The following is a 5,965-nucleotide window of genomic DNA, read 5'->3' on the forward strand; positions in this document are numbered from 1 at the left end:
AGAGGGGACAGAGATGAGGGGGGGGGAGGGGGGGAGAGGGTAGAAGAGAGTGGACAAAGACGGGGGGGGGAAGGAGAGTGGACAGAGCCGGGGGGGGGGGGGGGGAGGAAGGAAGAGAGTGGATAGAGATGGGGGGGGGGGGGGAGGAGGAAGAGAGTGGACAGGAGACCGGGGGGGGGGGGGGTGGGAGGAAGAGAGTGGACAGAGATGGGGGGGGGGGGGGGGGAGGAAGAGAGTGGACAGAGACGGGGGAGGGGGGGGAAAGAGAGTGGACAGAGACGGGGGGGGGGGGGGAGAGAGTGGACAGAGACGGGGGGGGGGGGAGGAGGAGAGTGGACAGAGACGGGGGGGGAGGAGGAGAGTGGACAGAGACGGGGGGGGGGGGAAGAGAGTGGACAGAGACGGGGGGGGGGGGAGAGAAAGAGAGTGGACAGAGACGGGGGGGGGGGGAGGGAAAGAGAGTGGACAGAGACGGGGGGGGGGTGAGAGTGGACAGAGACGGGGGGGAAGAGAGTGGACAGAGACGGGGGGGGGGGGGGGGAAGAGAGAAAGAGTGGACAGAGCGGGGGGGGGGGGTGGGGGGGGGAGAGAGGGGACAGAGATGGGGGGGGGGGGGGGGGAGAAGAGAGTGGACAAAGACGGGGGGGGGGGAAGGAGAGTGGACAGAGCCGGGGGGGGGGGGGGAGGAAGAGAGTGGATAGAGATGGGGGGGGGGGAGGAGGAAGAGAGTGGACAGAGACCGGGGGGGGGGGGGGGGGGAAAGAGAGTGGACAGAGACAGGGAGGGAAGAGAGTGGACAGAGACGGAGGGGGGGAAAGAGAGTGGACAGAGACGGTGGAGAGGGGAGAGTACAGAGATGGGTGGGGAGAGAGTGGACAAAGACAAGAGAAGGGAGAATATAAAAGAGGAAGAAAAAATGAAAGGGGAAAAAAAAGAGTAAATTTGGATAAACAATGGGAGGGGTTGGGATCGCTGAAAAACTAAAGGCAAATTGCACGGCTTGGTTTTGTTGAAGTGTGAAGTCGATGAGTGACTCGGTCCAATGGCGATATTTCATATGAAAGAGCGAGCTTTGACAAAATGCTCACATCACAGCCCAACCAAGTCAAGCTGCTACAAACCACGTCCCAGCTTCACTCTGAAAGGCACGGTCACGTTCCTAATTACCTTGCTGGGCACGGACGGTGTGGGGCAACCGGGAAAAGGGGTCACTCAGTACTGGCACGTGATGCTTTGGGACAGACTGAAATAGGTCAGGAGAGAGAAGCGTTCAAGAGGCCAAGCCAAGCGGGGTTGCATACATTCAGCAAATGAGATCACGCCAAACAGTAAATGGCAGTGAGCAGAGATTGCCCCGTGGCCCCGTAATCAAAAGGAAACCTGGATTTTGAAACGCAGCGAAGCCCAAAGCAATGCCAACGAGAGCTGCCTGATGTAACCCGCCTTTGTCTCCAAAGACTACAGAAATAGGTCAGTAGCATTAACCGTGCACGCAATAAGGGCTTCTGGCTAAAATTAAACTCTTGTGTATCGGGACCCAGCAGGGAGTAAGTAGGGTTAGCGACATTATTATGACCACAGATCTGCCAACGAATAATCAAATTAATTTTTTTTAAAAATAAATAGACACATCAATAAGTCTCTTCCCGCTGGCTGAATTTGATCGTGTGCTGCAACAGCCAGATTGATAATGGAGGTCTCCAGTTGCCATGGGCACGGGGTGAGGGGAGCGAGGGGGGGGGGAGGTCAGGGAAGGGACAATCTGCTCAGCAGTCCGGCCGCTATCGCCGGAGGTGTCGACTTGGACGGAGGTCGGAACAGCAGCAAAAATGGGAGGCCCGAAGGAAACTCGGCAGGTCAGGGGTCATCGGTGGAGAGAACCCCTTCTTCGGGCGAGGACCGGGCCTACCCTCGTCAGGGGAAAGGGCCAGGGGGCAACGAGGCAGCGTTTCAGTCCTGGTTGGACCGCGCCTGCGGAGCGCCGCAGGCCCAATCCGATCTCACAGGCCCGTGTGCTCGCAATCCAGCCCCCGTGCGCCCCTCAGTGCGGTCCCCTTTTCCCTGGCTTGGGGGCGGGGGGGGGGGGGAGAAACAAAAAACAAATGAACGTGTCTGCTTCTGTGCTAAGATTAGCGCTGCCCTAGATTTAGAAAGTGACTGAGTTTCATCACGCTCGCACTCCAGAGGGCAGGAACTGAGCTGAACACAATGAGCCGCATTCAAGCCGATGGCTTGTTGGCGGGCGGCAGTCAGAACTACATCGACTGTTCAACTTGAACAAGCTGCCAAGGCTCAGGGCCAACAAGTTATCTCACTGAAGCGGTCCCAGGAGATCAGACGAGGACACCAAGGAAGGGGGGGGGGGGGGGATTGTCTCCTCAAAACGAGTCCTTTTATAAACTATGGCTGTTTGACACGTGCCATGAGGTGCATCCCTCCCCCTCCCACCACACCCCCCAACTCCTTACCAGCAAATATCTCACACACACACACACACACAAACATTGGAGAGTGCGAGGAGGGCGTCAAGGGTTTCTGCCTGACTGGCATTCGCTTTGCTCGCCAACAGCCGGTGGAGGGCCTTGGCACACACAGGCCACAACCCGAGGTTTCAGCACCTGGAAGGTTCCAGAAACTATGTGCCGACCCTGACTGCACGCCAGCTGACCCGTGTGTGCCCGACTGCACTCCCAACCGTGCGTCTCACTCTACCGCAAGGGTGATGTCGCTGGATTGGCAACCCAGGAGGCCCAGGCCTGGGGCGGCAGGGTGGCACAGCGGTTAGCACTGCTGCCTCACAGCGCCAGAGACTTTTGAGTTCGATCCTCGGGGGACTGTCTTCTGTGGAGTCTGCACTTTCTCCCCACTGTCTGCGTGGGTTTCCTCCCACAGTCCAAAGATAGAACATAGAACAGCACAGAACAGGCCCTTCGGCCCTCGATGTTGTGCTGAGCATTGTCCGAAACCAAGATCAAGCTATCCCACTCCCGGTCATTCTGGTGTGCTCCATGTGCCTATCCAATAACCGCTTGAAAGTTCCTAAAGTGCCCGATTCCACTATCACAGCAGGCAGTCCATTCCACACCCTAACCACTCTCTGAGTAAAGAACCTACCTTGGATACCCCTCCTATATCTCCCACCCTGAACCTTATAGTTATGTCCTCTTGTAACAGCTACATCCACTTGGGGAAATAGTCTCTGAACGTCCATTCTATCTATACCCCTCATCATCTTATAAACCCCTATTAAGTCGCCTCTCATCCTCCTCCGCTCCAAAGAGAAAAGCCCTAGCTCCCTCAACCATTCCTCATAAGACCTATCCTGCAAACCAGGCAGCATCCTGGTAAATCTCCTTTGCACCCTTTCCAATGCTTCCACATCCTTCCTATAGTGAGGTGACCAGAACGGCACACAATACTCCAAATGTGGTCTCACCAGGGTCCTGTACAGTTGCAGCATAACCCCCACGGCTCTTAAAATGTGTAGATTAGGTGGGTTGGCCGCGCTAAATTGCCCCTTAGTGTCCAGGGACATGCAGGTTAGATGGGGTTATGGGAATGGGGCGGGGGCTGAGATAAGGTGCTCTTTGAGAGAGTCGGTGCAGACTCGATGGGCTGAATGGCCTTGTGCTGCACTGCGGGAATCCTATGATTCTAACATAGGCTCAAATCCCACCCTGGCGGAATACAAATTCAATGGATTAAATCTGGGAACATGAAGCTAGACTCCGCAACGGTGACCATGACAACGACCATCGGTTATGGTGTTAAAAAGAAAATCCCCATCTGGTTCACTAACGTCCTCGAGTGAGAGAAATCTGCTGTCCTTACCCGGTCTGGCCTATACGTGGCTTCAGGCCCACAGCGATGCGACTGACTCGTAAGAGCCGAGGAAGACACTCAGATCAGGGATGCACAACAGATGGTGGCCCTGCTGGTGACGTCCTCATCCCATAACAGGACGAAGACGAAAACATATACTTGGAGCTCAGTGTGTGTTGGTGCGATTGTACCTGGATTGTAACGGGACCCGTGTATGGTTGTGGGTCAGTGTGTGTTGGTGCGACTGTACCTGGATTGTAACTGGACCTGTGTATGGTTGTGGGTCAGTGTGTGTTGGTGCGACTGTACTTGGATTGTAACTGGATCTGTGTATGGTTGTGGGTCAGTGTGTGTTGGTGCGACTGTACCTGGATTGTAACTGGACCTGTGTATGGTTGTGGGTCAGTGTGTGTTGGTGCGACTGTACCTGGATTGTAACGGGACCTGTGTATGGTTGTGGGTCAGTGTGTGTTGGTGCGACTGTACCTGGATTGTAACAGGACCTGTGTATGGTTGTGGGTCAGTGTGTGTTGGTGCGACTGTACCTGGATTGTAACTGGACCTGTGTATGGTTGTGGGTCAGTGTGTGTTGGTGCGACTGTACCTGGATTGTAACTGGACCTGTGTATGGTTGTGGGTCAGTGTGTGTTGGTGCAACTGTACCTGGATTGTAACTGGACCTGTGTATGGTTGTGGGTCAGTGTGTGTTGGTGCGACTGTACCTGGATTGTAACGGGACCTGTGTATGGTTGTGGGTCAGTGTGTGTTGGTGCGACTGTACCTGGATTGTAACTGGACCTGTGTATGGTTGTGGGTCAGTGTGTGTTGGTGCGACTGTACCTGGATTGTAACTGGACCTGTGTATGGTTGTGGGTCAGTGTGTGTTGGTGCGACTGTACCTGGATTGTAACTGGACCTGTGTATCTGTGTATGGTTGTGGGTCAGTGTGTGTTGGTGCGACTGTACCTGGATTGTAACTGGACCTGTGTATGGTTGTGGGTCAGTGTGTGTTGGTGCGACTGTACCTGGATTGTAACTGGACCTGTGTATGGTTGTAGCTCAGTGTGTGTTGGTGCGACTGTACCTGGATTGTAACTGGACCTGTGTATGGTTGTAGCTCAGTGTGTGTTGGTGCGACTGTACCTGGATTGTAACTGGATCTGTGTATGGTTGTGGGTCAGTGTGTGTTGGTGCGACTGTACCTGGATTGTAACTGGACCTGTGTATGGTTGTGGGTCAGTGTGTGTTGGTGCGACTGTACCTGGATTGTAACTGGACCTGTGTATGGTTGTGGGTCAGTGTGTGTTGGTGCGACTGTACCTGGATTGTAACGGGACCTGTGTATGGTTGTGGGTCAGTGTGTGTTGGTGCGACTGTACCTGGATTGTAACTGGACCTGTGTATGGTTGTGGGTCAGTGTGTGTTGGTGCGACTGTACCTGGATTGTAACTGGACCTGTGTATGGTTGTGGGTCAGTGTGTGTTGGTGCGACTGTACCTGGATTGTAACTGGACCTGTGTATGGGTGTGGGTCAGTGTGTGTTGGTGCGACTGTACCTGGATTGTAACTGGACCTGTGTATGGTTGTGGGTCAGTGTGTGTTGGTGCGACTGTACCTGGATTGTAACTGGACCTGTGTATCTGTGTATGGTTGTGGGTCAGTGTGTGTTGGTGCGACTGTACCTGGATTGTAACTGGACCTGTGTATGGTTGTGGGTCAGTGTGTGTTGGTGCGACTGTACCTGGATTGTAACTGGACCTGTGTATGGTTGTAGCTCAGTGTGTGTTGGTGCGACTGTACCTGGATTGTAACTGGACCTGTGGACCTGTGTATGGTTGTGGGTCAGTGTGTGTTGGTGCGACTGTACCTGGATTGTAACTGGACCTGTGTATGGTTGTGGGTCAGTGTGTGTTGGTGCGACTGTACCTGGATTGTAACTGGACCTGTGGACCTGTGTATGGTTGTGGGTCAGTGTGTGTTGGTGCGACTGTACCTGGATTGTAACTGGACCTGTGTATGGTTGTGGGTCAGTGTGTGTTGGTGCGACTGTACCTGGATTGTAACTGGACCTGTGTATGGTTGTGGGTCAGTGTGTGTTGGTGCGACTGTACCTGGATTGTAACGGGACCTGTGTATGGTTGTG

General features: G+C 54.4%; 1 protein-coding gene and 1 long non-coding RNA gene across 2 annotated transcripts in view; one reads left to right on the forward strand and one right to left on the reverse strand.

Moving 5' to 3' along the window:
* Positions 1-1,308: 1,308 nt before the first annotated feature.
* The window catches only part of LOC119957256 (podocan-like protein 1), a 171,303-nt gene continuing 166,646 nt past the window's right edge, over positions 1,309-5,965 (forward strand). Inside the window, exon 1 of the mRNA XM_038785105.1 lies at positions 1,309-1,470. The gene's annotated coding sequence lies outside the window, so the exon portion shown is untranslated. The remainder of the gene's footprint in view (positions 1,471-5,965) is intronic.
* LOC119957258 overlaps positions 5,354-5,965 on the reverse strand; it is a 1,125-nt gene continuing 513 nt past the window's right edge. Inside the window, exons 1-3 of the long non-coding RNA XR_005458771.1 lie at positions 5,648-5,965; positions 5,522-5,580; positions 5,354-5,454 (exon numbers count right to left, since the gene is read on the reverse strand). The exon at positions 5,648-5,965 is cut by the window's right edge and continues 513 nt beyond it. This is a non-coding gene — a long non-coding RNA (uncharacterized LOC119957258). The remainder of the gene's footprint in view (positions 5,455-5,521; positions 5,581-5,647) is intronic.

Source organism: Scyliorhinus canicula, chromosome 25 (genome assembly GCF_902713615.1).
Source record: "Scyliorhinus canicula chromosome 25, sScyCan1.1, whole genome shotgun sequence".
Taxonomy (NCBI): domain Eukaryota; kingdom Metazoa; phylum Chordata; class Chondrichthyes; order Carcharhiniformes; family Scyliorhinidae; genus Scyliorhinus; species Scyliorhinus canicula.